This window comes from Mus caroli, unplaced genomic scaffold (genome assembly GCF_978045245.1).
Source record: "Mus caroli unplaced genomic scaffold, Mus_caroli_1 scaffold_15, whole genome shotgun sequence".
Lineage (NCBI taxonomy): Eukaryota > Metazoa > Chordata > Mammalia > Rodentia > Muridae > Mus > Mus caroli.
Window position 1 is genome coordinate 79,482,368 of NW_028227270.1, and position 16,795 is coordinate 79,499,162.

At 44.2% G+C, this 16,795-nt stretch overlaps 1 long non-coding RNA gene across 4 annotated transcripts; it reads right to left on the minus strand.

Annotated features, from left to right (window-relative positions):
* Window positions 1-1,354: 1,354 nt before the first annotated feature.
* Window positions 1,355-7,723, minus strand: LOC115032938 (uncharacterized). Of its 4 annotated transcripts, none has more exons than XR_003838589.2 (6): window positions 7,685-7,723; window positions 7,369-7,406; window positions 6,393-6,476; window positions 3,760-3,821; window positions 2,604-2,847; window positions 1,355-2,502 (listed from the first exon to the last, which is right to left on the minus strand). It is a non-coding gene; the product is annotated as an uncharacterized LOC115032938 (long non-coding RNA). The 4 variants fall into 4 exon arrangements; XR_015045346.1 differs by having other exon boundaries at window positions 2,604-2,874; XR_015045345.1 differs by lacking the exons at window positions 7,369-7,406; window positions 7,685-7,723 and adding an exon at window positions 7,170-7,276.
* Window positions 7,724-16,795: the final 9,072 nt, after the last annotated feature.

Below are 16,795 nucleotides of genomic sequence, written 5' to 3' on the forward strand. Positions count from 1 at the left end.
TCCTTATGTACACATAAACTCATAAATACATAGATACATAGATTTAATAATACATACGTGAACGACCCAGAGGCCTGCCTGCATGTCTTCCTACAGCCAGCAACCTCTGAAGCAGGCAAGCCAAGTCTGTGGCTCTCTCAGGAAAATCTCCCTCAATTCAGAAATTCCCCCAGGTAGCCCTCTACTGCTTATCTCCTTCTTGGGCATGCCGAAACAGAACCCTTGATCCCATTATCGATTGTGCCACAGCGAGAGCTACACATGGGCTAAGCCCTCCACTTAAAGGCAATTGTTTCATCAAATCCTTGCAAAGGTCCTCCAGAGGAGGGGTAATTCCAATTTTACAAAAATAAGAATAGGATGTGTTGGTGGTACCCGAAATAGGCTAGCAGGCCCGCAGTCTGATAGAGACACCGTAGGATTAAGGTAGGTTGTCACAGGTTATTTACAATGGAATTTCCCCTGTTCTGAGTATTGAGAGATAATATCACTATATACAGGCAGACAATCATGGATTGCAGTGAATGTGGAAACAGGTTAACCTGACACCTGCCAAGGCCAAGGCATGGACAGTAATTGGCTAGAAGGTCATTATAGGCAGGGTCTCTATTGGAAGTGAGCAGGCCAAATGTATATTTTCTCTATGTGAAGTTTAGCTCTCTGTGGAAAGAGTCTTGCTTTCCATTTTTTACCAGCTTTCTGGTATGGCTTAGCATAACTTTGGGCACTCCAATTTAGGAAGGTTTAAGAGTCAGAGAAGATGATGCTAGTCATATGATTGTTAGTGATTGGTATCTCATCAGCAAACAATAGATTCTCTACCATTACATAGTGACTAACTGGTTCCCTGGCAGAGCTGTTTCTTGGGTAGGAGGGAGACTACCCCAGTCTGCTGTGCTCTGTCTGGGCTAGACTTTCTGGAGAGGCATGCCCTGGGTGGGTAGCAGGTGCTCTCAAACAAAATCAAGCTAGACTCAAGATCTCTGTGTAGATCTGCCTTGCCTCCCCAGCCCAGAGAGCCTGCTCTTAGGCAGCACTGAAGGCTGTATGTAATAGGGAAGGAAGCTATGGGGTGTAGTTCTGCCCAGATGCCTAGCTCTGGAACTAGAGCTATAGAAGATTACCAGCTGCCAGGTGAGTGCCGAAAAACAAACCAAGTCCTCTGCAAGAGCAGCTAGGACTCTGTCATAGAGCATCTCTCCAGCCCCAGATTTAAAACAAACAAACAAACAAACAACTTACTTTTTATTTTATAAAAGTATTCACTTTTATGTGGACATTAGCTGTTAAGTCAACAGTAAGCAAGCTACAAGTCACAGAACCACAGATGATAGGTACAGAGTAAGAGGCTAGGAGGAACAAATAGCTCCCTGTAGGGATGATAAATAGAATAGTTATGGATGGACAAGGGTGTGTGTGCCTGGAATTCGAAGGGTAAGTGGGGAAGGGGAGGGAGTATGGGGAGAGAGTGCTAAAATTAAGAGTCACGAGAGGGGTAGCATGGAAACCTAATACGGTAGACGCTTTCGAAAGTATATTTATATGTAGGCGATCTAAATGAAATCTCCAAGTAACAAGGGAGACAGAGTTCAACTGGCCATCTCTTGTCACCAAATGAAACTTCCAGAACTGCCATAGGTGACATCTAGTTGACTTGTTGGCCAAAGGGGGCCCGTGGAAATCCCTAAACTGTGCAGGCTGTTGCCAAGACTCGAGGTTGCTCTCCACAGACTGATGGCAAGGCTCCATTGCTGAAGACGACGCCTACACAACCCACTGAACACAGAGAGGCTGAGCTGGTGCCTACATAGAACCTTCACCACTCTGGGTTAGTTCTCTTACTGTCCAACAGCTCTCTGTATGCTCCCAAAAGAGAAACATAAACACCAACCCAGCTAAAACCCCTTTGATCTACAGTGGTGTATGTCATCCTATACAAGTGCAATGGTGGCACATAGCATGTGCAAGTAACCAGTCAATGTCTGATTTAAACAAGACCCACTCCATGAGATGGAAGCCGCACCCCAATGCTGCTTGGGTGACCAAGAACCTGATACTAGATGTCCTGGGGACCTAGGGTAAAGCCAAAGGCTGCTGTTTCACAAAAGGAAGATAGAGATAAGATGACTCCTAATGACCTTCTGTGGTACTCAGAGATCAGTGCCTCACTCTCATCTTCAAGGAAGCTTCCTTTGCAGCAGGTGCGACCAAATATAGAGACCCACAGCCAGGCAACATGCAGAGCGTGAGACCTTGGAACACTTAGCCTTAAATGGAAGGTCTCCGTCAAATCCCTCCCCTCTGGACTCAGTGATCCCTGTGGAAGAGGAGTTGGAGAGAGCATAAGAACCAAAGAGGATGGAGGATACCATGGAAACAAGCTCTTCTGAGTACAACAGAGGTGCTTTGTCGGGCGTCATAGGTGCTGCCCATATGTACTCACGAGGATGGAGGCAGCGTGCACTGGGCTTGCATGGGTGAGCAACCGATGGATTCCTAGAGCTGAAAAAAGTGGACACCCGGCCTTATTCCCAGCGCTGACACTTTCTCCCATTGATAAGCACTTGCAAGTGAAATTTTAGTTTCCTCCAAAGAAGTCTTACCGGGGAAACACACTACTCTTAAGTGTAGGCTGCGTGCCCAGCAGCAGATGGCTGACAGAAAACGGACTCGGTGGCGTCTCTGGAGGTTCCTGGTCTCATAATGGCATGTCAGGCATTTTTCTTTTTAAAAACTTCTCTCTCTCTCTCTCTCTTCTGTTTCTTCTATTCTGGTGTATTTTGTTTTGTTTCATTATAGTCCGTCATATATTGTTTCATTTTTATCCCTTAGAAGCCTATTTGTTTTCTAAGGAAAGACAGAAAGGGAACAGGTCTGGATGAATGAGGAGGGGTGAGGAACCAGAGGAGACAAAGGGAGAGAAAGCTGTAGTCAGGATATGTTGTGGAAGGGAAAAAAATGTTTTCAGTAAAACAAAATAAATTTGAAAAGTGCACAGGATCATGTATCTATGTTATATATAAAGGCAAGGTCAATTTTACACAAGGGCTTGGCCACTGACAGATTGCGCAGGTGCACAGTGTCTACAGGGCGCTTAGAGCAATCCTGCATGGGTAGGAACGGACAATGAACATTTTGCCATTCATAGTCACGTCTACAAAGCTCTCAGTCACCATCCACAGGTGAAGGATTGGCTGGCCAGAGCTGTCAGTTTCCCCTGAGAATTCCCTTTGCTAATGAGCACACACCCACTAGCTGGTCAGTGCAGCACATACACCCGTGCCTGGTTCCCTTGCTCCAACTCAGGCAAACCTGAAGTACCATTCCCCTGGGGTCACCTGAGGCCGGGTTGTGTCTCCATAGTGAGCCCAATGTCTCCCCCACTGAGATTTCATCTCAGTCTGTTCCAGGAGAGTTAGCCTTTATTTTTCTTTCAACTGTATTTTTAATTAAAATATGATTTTGTCATAATTAAAATAGAAGAAGGAGAAACCTTAGCCCAAGCTTAACAAAACCAAGCGTGTTCACACCAGGGCACCCTTAACTTAACAAGGAAATAACTCTTAAGTAAGCAAATTGTAAAACAGTTTTGAAAAAAAAAAGTGAGTGTTAACACGAAGCCTGAGTTTACACAGTGTCCCAGTCTTGACCACCAGGGCCAAGTGACTTATTAATCTCTACCATGGGGTCTTTCAACGTTTTACCATTTGGCTTAAATGTCAACAGTCCATTGTCTGATTGTTAAACATTGTTAAATACCGTTGCCAACTTTCCTGGAACAAGATCTCTTTTGTCAGCAATTCCAGCCTGAATATTGGAATCTGAAAATGAAAAAAAAAAAAAAAGATGTAGTAAGCCCCTGGGACTTATCCCCCAAAGACAAACATTCCCAGTGTCTGCATGGCCGCCACGGCGTGCTGCCCAGCCGTCCACAAGCAGAGGTGTACTCAGGACCAGCTGTGTTCTATTTAGGGTTGGAATCATCTTGAGCAATTGAGCTTTAGAAAAAAATGACTTTGGATCAATATTTATATGAGTCACGGAACCACAAATTTGATCTTGGATTCTATGTCACCTGCCCAGGCTAAGGACTCTGGGAAAGCATTAGAGAGCTACGTAGAGGTTGAAGAATGTCCCAAAGAAGTAAGCAGTCTGACAAATACTTTATATATGAAAGAATTGAGCCTAGAAACCATGATTAGGAAAGAGGTGCGCTTCATCCAGGGAAATTCCTAAGTTGTCCTCAGGTTTAGGTTCAGTGATTTCAGCAGGGATAATGAAACCAAAGAAAGATCTGGGTCTTAGAGTGGAGTCCACGAGAGTTCTTTGTGGTCAAGCTAATGAGAACTGGAAACATCTGTGAAAATTAGTTCTTCCAGCTGCCTTTGAGATTTTTTTTCCCCCTAATGAATAACAGAAAAATGTTACCTGAAAAAGAGCAAGTATGGATGAAGCATGTCTGTGATGGGTTCGGGAAGGACTCTACCTGGGGGCTGGTCAGAGATGGGGAAACTCTCAGTCCCTGAGAAGAAGTGAGCAGCCCCTTTCTATGCGTCCGGTGTACTAGAGGGAGGCAAGGAGGCAGCTGTATGATTTACCAGAAGTCCACAGCTTGTCCCTTTCATACACGTGTTCTCTACACCAATCCATTTATTATGTCTGTCTGTCTGTCTGTCTGTCGATAGATGGGTGATAGCTAGACATCTAGATAGATAGATAGATAGATAGATAGATAGATGATAGAGGTAGATGATAGATAAATGATAGAGAGATAGATAGATAAATAGATGATAGATAGATATCATAACCCATTGTGTTAGCAAATATCACACACACACACACACACACACACACACACACACACACTTCTAACTCTGTCCATAAATGTCAAGAGACAGACAATGGACACAAAATCCTGAGCTGAATCACATCCTCTCAACTGATTTGTTGAAGCCCTACCTACCCCCCACTTAGTACCTAAGAACATAACTAAATCTTAGAGATGAGATCGTTAAGGAGTTAGAAAACCCTGTAATGTCCCATGGATAGGTCTTCACACAATAGAACCGGGAGGATGTTTGCAGACAAACATGTACAGAGAGAAGGGTGTGTGAAGGCACAGGGATAAGTCAGCCGTCTTCGAATCAGAGACATCTCAGGAGAAACAAAGCTCACCTATCCCTTCATCTCGGACTGCTAACTTCAAAAACGGAGGAAAGATGTTCCTATCATCTAAACCTCGTAGTCTACTAAATTTTGGTGCAGTAGCTCAGGGTAACCAACCTGCTGGGTGAAAATTAGGTGACTCTGGCTATCTCCCCACCCCAGGACCCAGTTCCATGTCTAGCCTATGGTATAATCAGTGTTTGAGAAGGTAGAGAATGACTCAGATGTATTGAGCTGTTAAAACTTCTTACGTGACCTCACTCTGATAGAGAGACTCACTAGATAGTTATGGATCTTGCTGGCTTCCAAGATGCTGTAAGTGCACAGCACTCAAAAACGAGATGATTACAAGTCCCCAAGAGGTAAGAAGGCGGGAGAAAGCACTTTGAATCGTTTGCTTCAGCTCCCAGAACAGCTGTATAAGCAGGTCAACGCTTAATGGTTATTTCTTTTTAGGAAAGTGATTATGACATTCTCTCATGGGCTGCTTCCACCAAGAACATGGTTGGTAGTTCTAGCTCTCCCTGAACCCCCAAGAGTTTTTTCTTTTGTCTTCCTCACTCTGGCATTGATCCTATTTAGTTTCTCTCTTCTTACAGAGATCAATGGTACTTGTATCAGTCAGGAGTCTCCAGAGGAGAAGAGCTAGTAGATTATATGTAATTATAAGAAGGGATTTATCAGATTGGCTCACAAGATCAGAGGATGGGTACTCCCATGAAGGCTAACCCGAGAGGCAGGAGAATCAGTAACTATTTAGCACCTAAGGCTAGAAGACCCAGAATAGGAGGGGTCAATTATCAATACTGCCCCATTCCAAGCCTGGAAGCCTGGAAGTCTCCTGGAGAGTGGCTGGGGTGAGTCCTCCTGCAAGGGCTGAAGAAGTTGGAATGTGATCTCCAGGTCTTTGACAGAGCAAAATGCAGTGTACCCACTCAAAAAGACCTGGGCATGGCTGGTGCATGGGTTTCCTTCTAGCTTTTGTTCCATGTTGGCCCCCAACTTATAGGCCCATGGGCTGTACGGTGCCCACACTTAGGGTACTCTTCTTCACTCAGTTTGCCAATCATCCAACCCTTTGTCTCTAGGTGCCCCTTAATGGACAAACCCAGAAGTGTGTTTTTCACCAATTGCCCAAGTGCTTCTCAATCCAGCCAAGTTGACAACCAACATCAGACATCACAGTACGTATTGCTCAACACATAATGAAGCCAAGACTGTGGTACCAGTTTTTGCAAAAAGAAAGAGCTGTATTGTCCATCCATTGGTCCAAAGATAGGAGGCTTACTCACATATGTCTCCAGATAAGCCTGTAGTAAAAAAAAAAAAAAATTAAATATACAGGTGAGCTGAAGTCACCTGACCAGTTTCCACCTCGACATTATTTGGGTTCATTCTGAAGTTGCTTGTGGGGCTGCTCTCTTGGAATCTAAGTCTCGAAGCCCTGCTTGCCAGGATCTTTGGAGACATTTGGGTCCCCTGAGTTCTAAAGGTCATTTTAGATTAGTTCCCAGGATTCTCTGTTTGAGTCCTAAACAGCAGTGTGCCTACCATAGCAGACTTCAGTGACACGGAACTTGCCATCTTATGGCTGATTTCAGTCCCCTTCTTCCACGGCTCAGACCCAAAGACCTTGGGGTCACACTTATTTTTCCCATACGCTTGAGCCTCTATATCAGTACACCCCCTTTCCAGGTTCCTTCCCACACAATCCTCCTCCATTTCCATCTTTGGGTGTTCAGTACTCCACCAGGGTCATGGTCTTAAGGGGCAGAGATCCTCCAGACCTCTAACCTTTCCACCCCATTGTCTGGTATAGTCTACCAACAGACTCTCCTCTGTCCAGTATCAGGAAGCCTTTCCTGGGTCCCTGGGTCCAGAACAAAGGAGGTTTATCTTTGCTGTTTTCTGCCTAAAAGTCATGGATGGAAAGTTTGCAGAAGGAGCAAGAGTGAAACTCATAAAAAAAAAAAAATCACATTAGGAATATCTTCAGTACTCACCTGTGGACACTGCTGTTGGTTCTTCCAAAGTCAGAAACCCCAGTTGCAGTTTCTAGTATTAAGTGTGTAATCAGCCAGCCCTTTGTGCCTTCAAGTTCCACATCCTTAAACCCAATTAACCATAGATGAAACATTTCTCCCCCAAAACATTGGACTTCTAGGCTCCATAGTGTAGCTTGGTGGTAAAGCCCTTACTTACCTAGATATATGCAAGGCACTGAGCTTCATCTCCAGAACCTACAAAATAATTTACAATTATAATAATAGCACATGCACAGACATGTCATCTGTATAACAGATACAACAATGACGTGCATAATACTCAAATAAGAAGAAGAGGTATAAGAAGATATGATTTTAAATGCCATTTAGAGAGGATGTGTGTGCAGGCTCTATACAAATTCTGTGCCATTTTCTGTAAGAGACTTGAGTATCTGTACACTTGCTATCCACAGGGATCTTGGACACATCCCTTGCAGATACTAAGGAACGTATATACACATTATCTGATTCACCTTAGGTAGTTAGTTGGACAGGAGAAATCAGCTTCTAGAACATTCCAGAGTCTGTATGCAAACTGATCAAATGACCTTTTCTGCTTGTTTATTTTAGAAAGAATTGTTTTAAGACAGGCTGGAGTGGGAGGTACCATGTGCAAGCCAGAAGGATACGGGGGAGAAAAGATTCAACAGCCAAGAACTATAATTCTAACCTTTGCCCTCCACGGTTCAATGGCTTGTGAGCTGAAAGAAGGAAAGTGACATCTGTGATTTAGTCCATATGAGACGCTCAACCCCCCCGCCCCGCCCTGCCCCCAGGCTTCATGCTTCAGCAGGCTCAGTGTGGGGCTGAGGCCAGTAGAGCCATGCAGGAAGCACTGGGGTTGGGGACATTGCTAGAAGAAGAAGCAATCCGTATGTTCGTCTCTGATGCTAATTACAACAAGCCTATCCCTCCTTCGGGCTGTTTTGTGGTAGATTTTCTGCTTATGTTAATTTTTACAACAAATTAATCTGTTTGGTTTGGTTAGTCATGGAAGGGTGATTTCCTGAACAACACTGGCACAAACAGAAACACCCTTTCTTACCCTGAGTTTTTCCGTGGAACGCCATACCCAGGCACAGCTCAAAGCCACCTCTGTAGCCGAAGGGCCTATGATGGCAGCGAGAGGGTGAATCCGTCTCTAGACCTAGAATTTCCATGCTTGAAGTAGAAAGGTAATGGAGAATGAACAGAGGACTCGTGGGAAGCCACAATCGCCTCCTTGTTAATTTTTGCAAGATTCAGGGAGAGGCAAGCTTGGCCTGACCACCAGAACCCTAGAATCCTAGACTTAGGGCCTTGCTCTGCCCCTGCCTCTGCTCTACCACAATGCTGATTGAATTCCCTGACCTAGGACAACCCTACCTTTGAATCTCAAGACCTAAGATATTGGGAAACCAACAAAAGCTGTATCTTCAGGGTGGACTGGATCCCAAAGAGATAGGGGCAGAACTCTTCAGATTGGAATCTGTTCAACTTCCTTGTCTAGTGTCTCTTGCAATGCCCAGATCTGTGGGTTTAAGGTATTTTATGCATAGTTAGCTGTAAATGCTAACACGTGGTAGCATTTTTCTAATGACTCATTTTCACTAGTTATGCCACAAAATACATGTCAAAGGCAATTGGATCTTGATAAATTGACTATTTAGAGGAAAAACATTCATACTTTGTAACGCTTGCAATTTTTTTTTCTGGCACCAATAGACCCATGACCATGTGCAACCTATGACCCTGATGCCACTAAGATTGAGAAAGACAGGGACACACACAATTGGCTGTCATGGCACTGGTTGCACACGCCACTGGTGAGGTACTAGCTAAACAATGTTAAGATCAGTTGAAGCCTGCCTGAATTCTTTGTTTTTGTTTTGTTTTGTTTTGTTTCTGTTCTTTTTTTTTTTCCTCCGTTTGTGGTCAAGGTACTGGTCATACCCAGAACATCATTTGAAGTTGAACTTTCACTGGAATAGACAATGAGGAATTGAACTTCCTGGAAGTCAGGGTGGGCTCAGCTAGATAATCAGAAAATGGGTGGAGCCAGGCCTTTGCCTTCTCCCCATCACCTTGTATAGCTTCCCATCCCAACTGCCAGAGGAGCCTGTGCTGACAGCAGCTCCATTTCCACTAGACCCTTATTGAGCTATCTACCCGGAACCCAGCTCAGCCCAAGGCCCATGACAAGTATTCAATAGATGTTAATCAAATATGAATGCATTTGCTAAGAGGGTCTGGGATACCACCATTAAGACAATCTATGGTTTCTATTCAGATATAAGCAAACTGATCCAACAGACCAGTGGCCCATTACATGGGGAGAGATGGTTGTGACTGATGCTCCATAAACCAGGAGAAGCACCATTCTATCCAATGATGGCCTCTCTCATGCCACTGGCAACATAGGGTGAGATCGAGATCACAATAGCAGAAGAGGTCCTGGAAGGCCGTATATACTTTTCTTCAGGGAAGGTAACTCCAGTTATTAAAAGCCACACTCAGAAGACACCATTGCCTATCCTGATGAGTGGTCGTCCTTCAGTGCCCAAGCAGACTAGAAGGTCCACAGAGGGCCTGTTATACTTCTATAATTCTGCTCCCACTCACCAGTTAACTGATTGCATTGTATTTTATCCTAAACACCCTTATGCTTGTACATTTGGATTTATATCTGTCCATAAACATTACAAGCTTGTTCTTACTAATTGTCTCTCTACATGTTTTCCAAGCTAGCATAATGAATGGTATTCAATGCACCCTTCTGAGAGGCCTCCACCACAGCCCTATTAACAGCTCTAACTTTGAAAAAGCATTTTGCTTAAAGGAAAGGAGTTGAGAGCCTCATGCAAAGCAAGATGACATAAACCAAATGGAAACTCAGGGTGTCATCCAGACGGCCTGCTCTCTCCACCCTCCTCTCTGCTCTCTGCAGTTCTGTCTGACACCTCTATCACAACAGGCTACACTCAGTACTCCCTCTCTGGAGACCCTCAGCCTCTGGAGTTTACAAATATAGTTCCGGCAGGCTGGCAGAGAGCAGAGGAGCTCAGGCTGTGTTCACAGTGAGAGCAGGAAGGGGCTCTCACACTTCTCCTAGGATATCATCTTACGTAATGTGTCCTAATATCTTGAAAAATTCTTCATCACTCAGTAGATAGAGGGAGATGAATCTCTGTGAGTTCAAAGCCAGTCTAATCTGCATGCCAAATGCCAGGTCAGCCATGGACGCCTAGGGAGACCGTGTCTCAAAACAAAACCAAACAAAATCCCCACCAAAATCTTCCTGAAGCCTAAGCTATGTCCCTTATTTCCTCCTGGACAATTTTCCCATGATTCATTTGAAGTCCTCGCTTTCTACTTTTTCTCTGGGATTTGACAAACTGCCTACTTAACTTCTTTACACCACTTAGGTGTTTCCTTTGGAGTTTTTCTAAAAGCAAAATAATAATAATAACAGCACACATTTCTCCAAGGCCAGAGTGCCAACAGCTTACAAGTGTTTTCTTCACTTAGCTTGCCCTTTCCTGACTTTCTGCCTTGTCTGTCCCCTGACCAAAGCCACGTGTAGTCTTAGGAAATCTAGAGCCTGCTTGGTGCCTACTACTTCCCTGCTCTGAAAAACATCATCTGAGGAAGTGACACAGTCACAGGCCAGGGAAGATGTATCCTTCCTTCTCTTTAGAGGAAAAGGATTTGTCCCTTTTAGGACTCGGGACCCAGGTTTTATTGCTTACCTTTGTATTCATTTCCTATGACTATAAAAAAGGATGTAGTGGTTTAAAACCACTTGTTCTGGAAGCCATGCCTCTATAACCTGCCTCACTGCACTAACATTCAGGTGTTAGCAAGACGGGTACTGATAGCAGTTCTCCATGGGTCATAACCCCTTCAGGAGTCACAGATCAGATATCCTGCATAACAGATATTTACGTTAGGATTCACAGGAGTAGCAGAACTACAGTTATGAAGTAGCAACAAAGTAAGTTCATGGTTGGGGATCGCCATGCCATGAGGAACTGTATGAAAGGGTCTCAGCTTTAAGAAGGTTGAGACCCACTGCTCTAGAGGCTGGCGTAGAAGAAGTCTTGCCTTCCTTAGCTCATAGCTGCATCACTCAAGGCCTGTACCCCCTCGGCACATCTCCTTTTCTGGTTCTGACCTTCCTGCTTTTATCTCTTAAGGACGACAGTGGGCTCACACCAGGGCAATTTCAACATGCTGGTTTCTTAACTCAGTCACGTACACAAAGTCCCTTTGGTTGTGTGAGGTGACTCAGGTTCAGAAGATGAGGACATAGACGTCTTCCATGTATCTCAGCCTGAAATACAAAAGTGCTGAAGCTGTGGCCTTTAGGGATATTCCACCAACTAAAGGAGGTTTGACTTGGTGCCTGAAGATTGAGCTGCTTGGGTTTCTATAATAGAATGATGCTTAGGACCTTCAGAGGAGTAAAGGCAGGCATGGGGCGTACAGATGTGCTCTAGCATGGAGTTGGCATGATGCAACATGGAGGGAGCAAATACACTGGTCATCATGACGCCTGTCACTTACTGAAATTCGATGCTCTAGGACCAGTGCGTCCCTGTGTGTAATACTCATTTCATAGGCACAGCCTATGAGGGGGTACTTGTGTGTAGCCTGTTGTGATAGAGGTGTCAGACAGAACTGCAGAGAGCAGAGAGGAGGGTGGAGAGAGCAGGCCGTCTGGATGACACCCTGAGTTTCCATTTGGTTTATGTCATCTTGCTTTGCATGAGGCTCTCAACTCCTTTCCTTTAAGCAAAATGCTTTTTCAAAGTTAGAGCTGTTAATAGGGCTGTGGTGGAGGCCTCTCAGAAGGGTGCATTGAATACCATTCATTATGCTAGCTTGGAAAACATGTAGAGAGACAATTAGTAAGAACAAGCTTGTAATGTTTATGGACAGATATAAATCCAAATGTACAAGCATAAGGGTGTTTAGGATAAAATACAATGCAATCAGTTAACTGGTGATTCTGTGAGTGGGAACAGACACTGTCTGGGAGCGCTGAACTCAGGTTTCTGTGCCTGGTCTTAAGTTTTTAAGGAGTCGTAGTAGAGATCCTTTTTCTTCTTTTGTGAATTGTCTCAGCTTATATTTTTTTTCCTTCAAAATATTTTTTTAAATTGGAATTTTTCTTTATTTACATTTCAAATGTTATCCCCTTTTCTGGTTTCCTCTCCTCCTCCAGAAACCCCCTATCCCACCCCCACCCACCCCTGCTGCTTCTATGAGGGTGTTCCCCTACCCACCCACCCACTCCCACCTCCCCTCAAAGTATCTTTTTAAAGAAAAGAAATCTGAGGCTAGGGCTATAATAGTTCCATCAGTGTAGTGTTTGCCTAGTGTGAACAAAACCTTGGGTTCTATTCGCGGGATCCTAAAAGCTAACTCTGGTGGCACACACCTAGAATCCCAGAACTTGGAAAGTGGAGGCAGGAGGGTCAGGAGCTCAAAGCCATTCTCAGCTATGCAGAGAGTTCAAGGCCAACCTGGGCCATATGAAGGCCTGTCTCAAATAAATAAATAAATAAATAAATAAATAAATAAATAAATAAATAAATGGGAAGGAAAGGAAAAAGAAAGAAAGGAAAAATTAATCTTTCATTTTGACCTTTGAAAGATATTAGTCATAGATCATAAGGTAGAAATATCACACCCACAGATTGTAGTAATTCGAGTTCTGCCTTCTATCTTATCTCTGCTGTCTATAACGGGCAACACTGCTTCTTTTCATGTTCTTCCACAGGGAGCACTACTTTTTGTTTTTTGAGAACTAATTTTTAAGAACGATTTTTGAGAACGAATCACTTTATCTTGTTGAATATAGGTTCTTATTTTAGTTGGTCTCTCACAAACTCTTGTCGAATGGTCTGTGTGCCACATGGAGAGCAAGGGCCCAGAACTTCTTGGACCCGGTGCATCAAGTCATGAGTCACAGTTTCTGTGTTAGTTACTGTTCCATCACTGAAACAAAATGCCTGACCATAGTCAAAGTGAAAACTGGAAGGCTTTATTTTGATTCAGAGCTCGAAATTTGTGATGATCTGGGTATGTTGCTTTGGGCTGTGGTGACGTAGCACTTGACAGCTGGTGGCTTGCTGTGGAGGAAGCTGTTCAACTTGGGTAGCTGAAAGGAGAGTTAGTGGATGAAGGAGAGGTGATCCTGGTCCACACCCCCTTCAAGACATGGCCCCAACAACATAACTTCATTCCACAAGTGTCCAGCCCCTAAAGGTTCAAGCACTTCCCTATAGCACTATGGGCTGTAGACTCTAACTAACAGAAACAGCCAAGATCCAAACCATAGCACATTAGAGCTAAGAACCAAACTCCACAGTGATGTGAACGTCAAGCCGGGAAGTCAGAAGCTTCCCAAAGCTACATACAAGATCAGCCAAGGTCACCTAGTTAACTTGGAAACCAGGCTGGTCATGATCCTAGGGCCCCCACGACCACAGGTAGCCCCTCTCTGAGGCCCAAGAAGTGTCCCTTCGAGCAAAGGCTATCTAGATTTTAGTTACAATTTCCTGCTTCTTCCAACTGTTTTTCCATAAATGGAAAGGCTTCCCCTGGGAGATCCCCAGGGACCTTCCCCTGGCTCTTGTGGTCACTGCTGTTATCACTGACATTACCGAAATGGTTGTGATGCCAGTCAGCTGGAATGTTTGTCCCAAATACCAGGATATTTGCTTCTATATGATTATACTTCAACAAGAATTGCTGGTATTCAAAAGCAGCACACATCTTTAAAAAAAAAAAAAGCCTAAATACTAGGTGATCAGCCAGAACTCAAGGGCACTTCCCACCCTGAATTGTACATGCCAAAACTAACCAAGTCACTTGCTTGTGTCTTCCTGTTTGATTACTGGCACGCAAACAATACAAGCACCGCAGTCCATGCTGCAGACTTGGTATCACCCTCCACCAAGACAAAGGATCAAAACAGGCTTTGTTCTGGGACTCTCTGTTCTGTGGCCAGGGAGTTCTTGTGGGGTTTGTACTTGCTGAACCTGTGAGTGCTTACTAGGTTCCCTTACGTCTCCAGCAGACTCATTTCTGTAACCAGCTCTTCATTAAGGCCCTGCACTCCGAGATGGTTTTTCTCTGACATATAATGCCAGCCATTAAAAGGCATGGTGTACAGACAGGCAGAGGCCACAGGGGCAGGTCTTGACCTTCATATGGCTCAGGGTATCTTACTACTTTTTTAGGGCTAAGCAGAGAATCAAGTTCTAAGAGGTTTGGGAAATCAGTAGGCACAATTACTGTGATTCACAACTGAGAAGCCCACAGCCAAGAGTAGGGAAATAGATAAGGTCATTCATCCAGTTTGTAGCAGAGACAGAGCCAAACTCCTGCTCTGCTGGTTCTCTCAGCTGATGGGGATTAGGCTGGCTGAATTCATATCCCATCCATACAGGGAAAGCATCCCTCAGAGTTTGAAAGCATCCCTCAGAGAGTAGAGGGGTCGTGGGGACAAACACTGCAGAGGACATTGGTTCAGTTCCTATCACCCACATGGTGGCTCATAACTGCTTGGAACTCTAGTTCCATGAGGTCTAAAGCCCACTTCTGGATTCTGCAGGCACCGGTCACACACATGGTATACATACGCACATACATGTAAACAAACAGTCATACATATAAAATTTAAAAAAACAATTTTTAAAGGTTTGTTTTAATTTTATTTATGTGTATGAGTGTATATCATGCATGCATGTATGTGTACCTCATCTGTGCCTGGTGCCTACAGAGGCCAGAAGAGGGTGCTAGATCCCCTGGAACTGTTATGCATGGTTGTAAGCCACCCTATATATGGGTGCTGGGAGATGAACCCAGATCCTCTGCAAGAACAGCAAGTGCTATTAACCATCCAACTATCCCTGATTTCTGTTAAAGTATCCCTCAAAGTCAAATCTATCTGCAGTGCATAGAATACCACTCTGTCAGTCAGTGAGGATCTGACCAGCTAAAGAGTATTGCATTAGTTTCTTTTTTTACTATTGTGATCAAACGCCATGACCGAGGCAACTTACAGGAGAAAAAGTTGCTCTTCCTTCTGCTTCCAGAGGGTTTAGCGTCCATCATGGCAGGGGACCACGGCAGCAGGCAGGTGGAGCAGAAGCTAAAGGTTCATGTCTTGAACTGCAGGCACAAAGCAGAAAGAACAAACTGGGAGTGGGGCAAGGTCTTAAACCTCCCATCCCCCAAGTGACATACTTCCTACATAACAAAGCCACACCTCTTTCCTAACTCCCATACAATAACACCAGCTGACGACCAAATGTCCAACACTGTTGGTGATATTTCTCATTCAAATTCACTGTAGCAGCTAACTTTCTAAATAATGACAGACTAATGGGGTAGGGGGAAACCCTCATTGGATTCAAGAACTGACTTCACGTCTAATATTATTAAATGTGTGCTTGCATGGTTCAGTATTTCCCTGGTCATGTTTTCCTAACACATAACATAGTAAGCAAGAGGCTTTTGCCTGCCGCACAAGAACAAGACTCTATCTATCCTAACAGTTATGGCATAAGTGGATTTGGAGTCAAGACATCCAAGGTTGATTTCAGTGCCATAGACTGGTGCTTCCAGTCTTTGGGAAAATCCTTTTAGTGTTCTGGACTTTGGGTTTTCACACCCTCAAGAGTTAGGTAAAGACATTTTAACTGTGTTGAGAGCTAAAATGTGATGGCTACTACTCCAAGCATGCAACAGTTCCTGGAATACAAGAGGCTTTTAACCATGCAAACTCATGTTCTACCCTTAGGATTCTCCTGGCAGATCTGATTTTTCCCAACTCAATCTCATTTCCCGTACAAGTTGGATCCCTGAAGTAAAAAAGCTGACAAATGCTACTGTTTATCTGAAGAACAGAGAAGAACATGAAGCAGGCCTTTGGGGAATTTTACTCTTGGTAGAAAACAAAGTGAGCTCGGATGTTGAGCAGTTCCCACATGCTAAGAATTTTGCTTGCACTGTCTCCCTCAGCCTCAATAAGCATTTCTAATGCAATGGCTATTTGAAGCTCATTTTATAATTGAGTTTATGTCGACATCAGGACGTTGAGTAATTTACCCAAGTCCAGAGATCTACTAAGAGGATGGTGAACTCTCCCAAACTGAACTTCCAAGATCTTCCCAGTATTGAGCTACATCAAAGAGCTCACAACAGCCTATAACTCCAGCTCCTGGGGATCCAATGACTCTTCTGGCCTCCACAGGAGCCTGTACACACACACACACACACACACACACATACACACACACACACATCAAGAAGTTCATCCTCCTCTGTTCTGGAGGCTGAAGGTCTAACATAAAGAGGAAGGTACTCTGGCTTCTCTTTGGCTGTCTCCAAACACAGTAACATCCTTGGGTATGAGAAGTCCCAGCTTCAGCCTAGGAATTTTGGAGACAACGCTGGCCATAATACCATGGTTCCTACTACAAATATGTCTTAAACAAATTCTGAAATCCTGGAGTCTATAAAAATGATAGACATAGGGATGAGGAGGGCTTAGTCTGCCTGGGGAAACACCTGCATTCTCTTGGAACCCC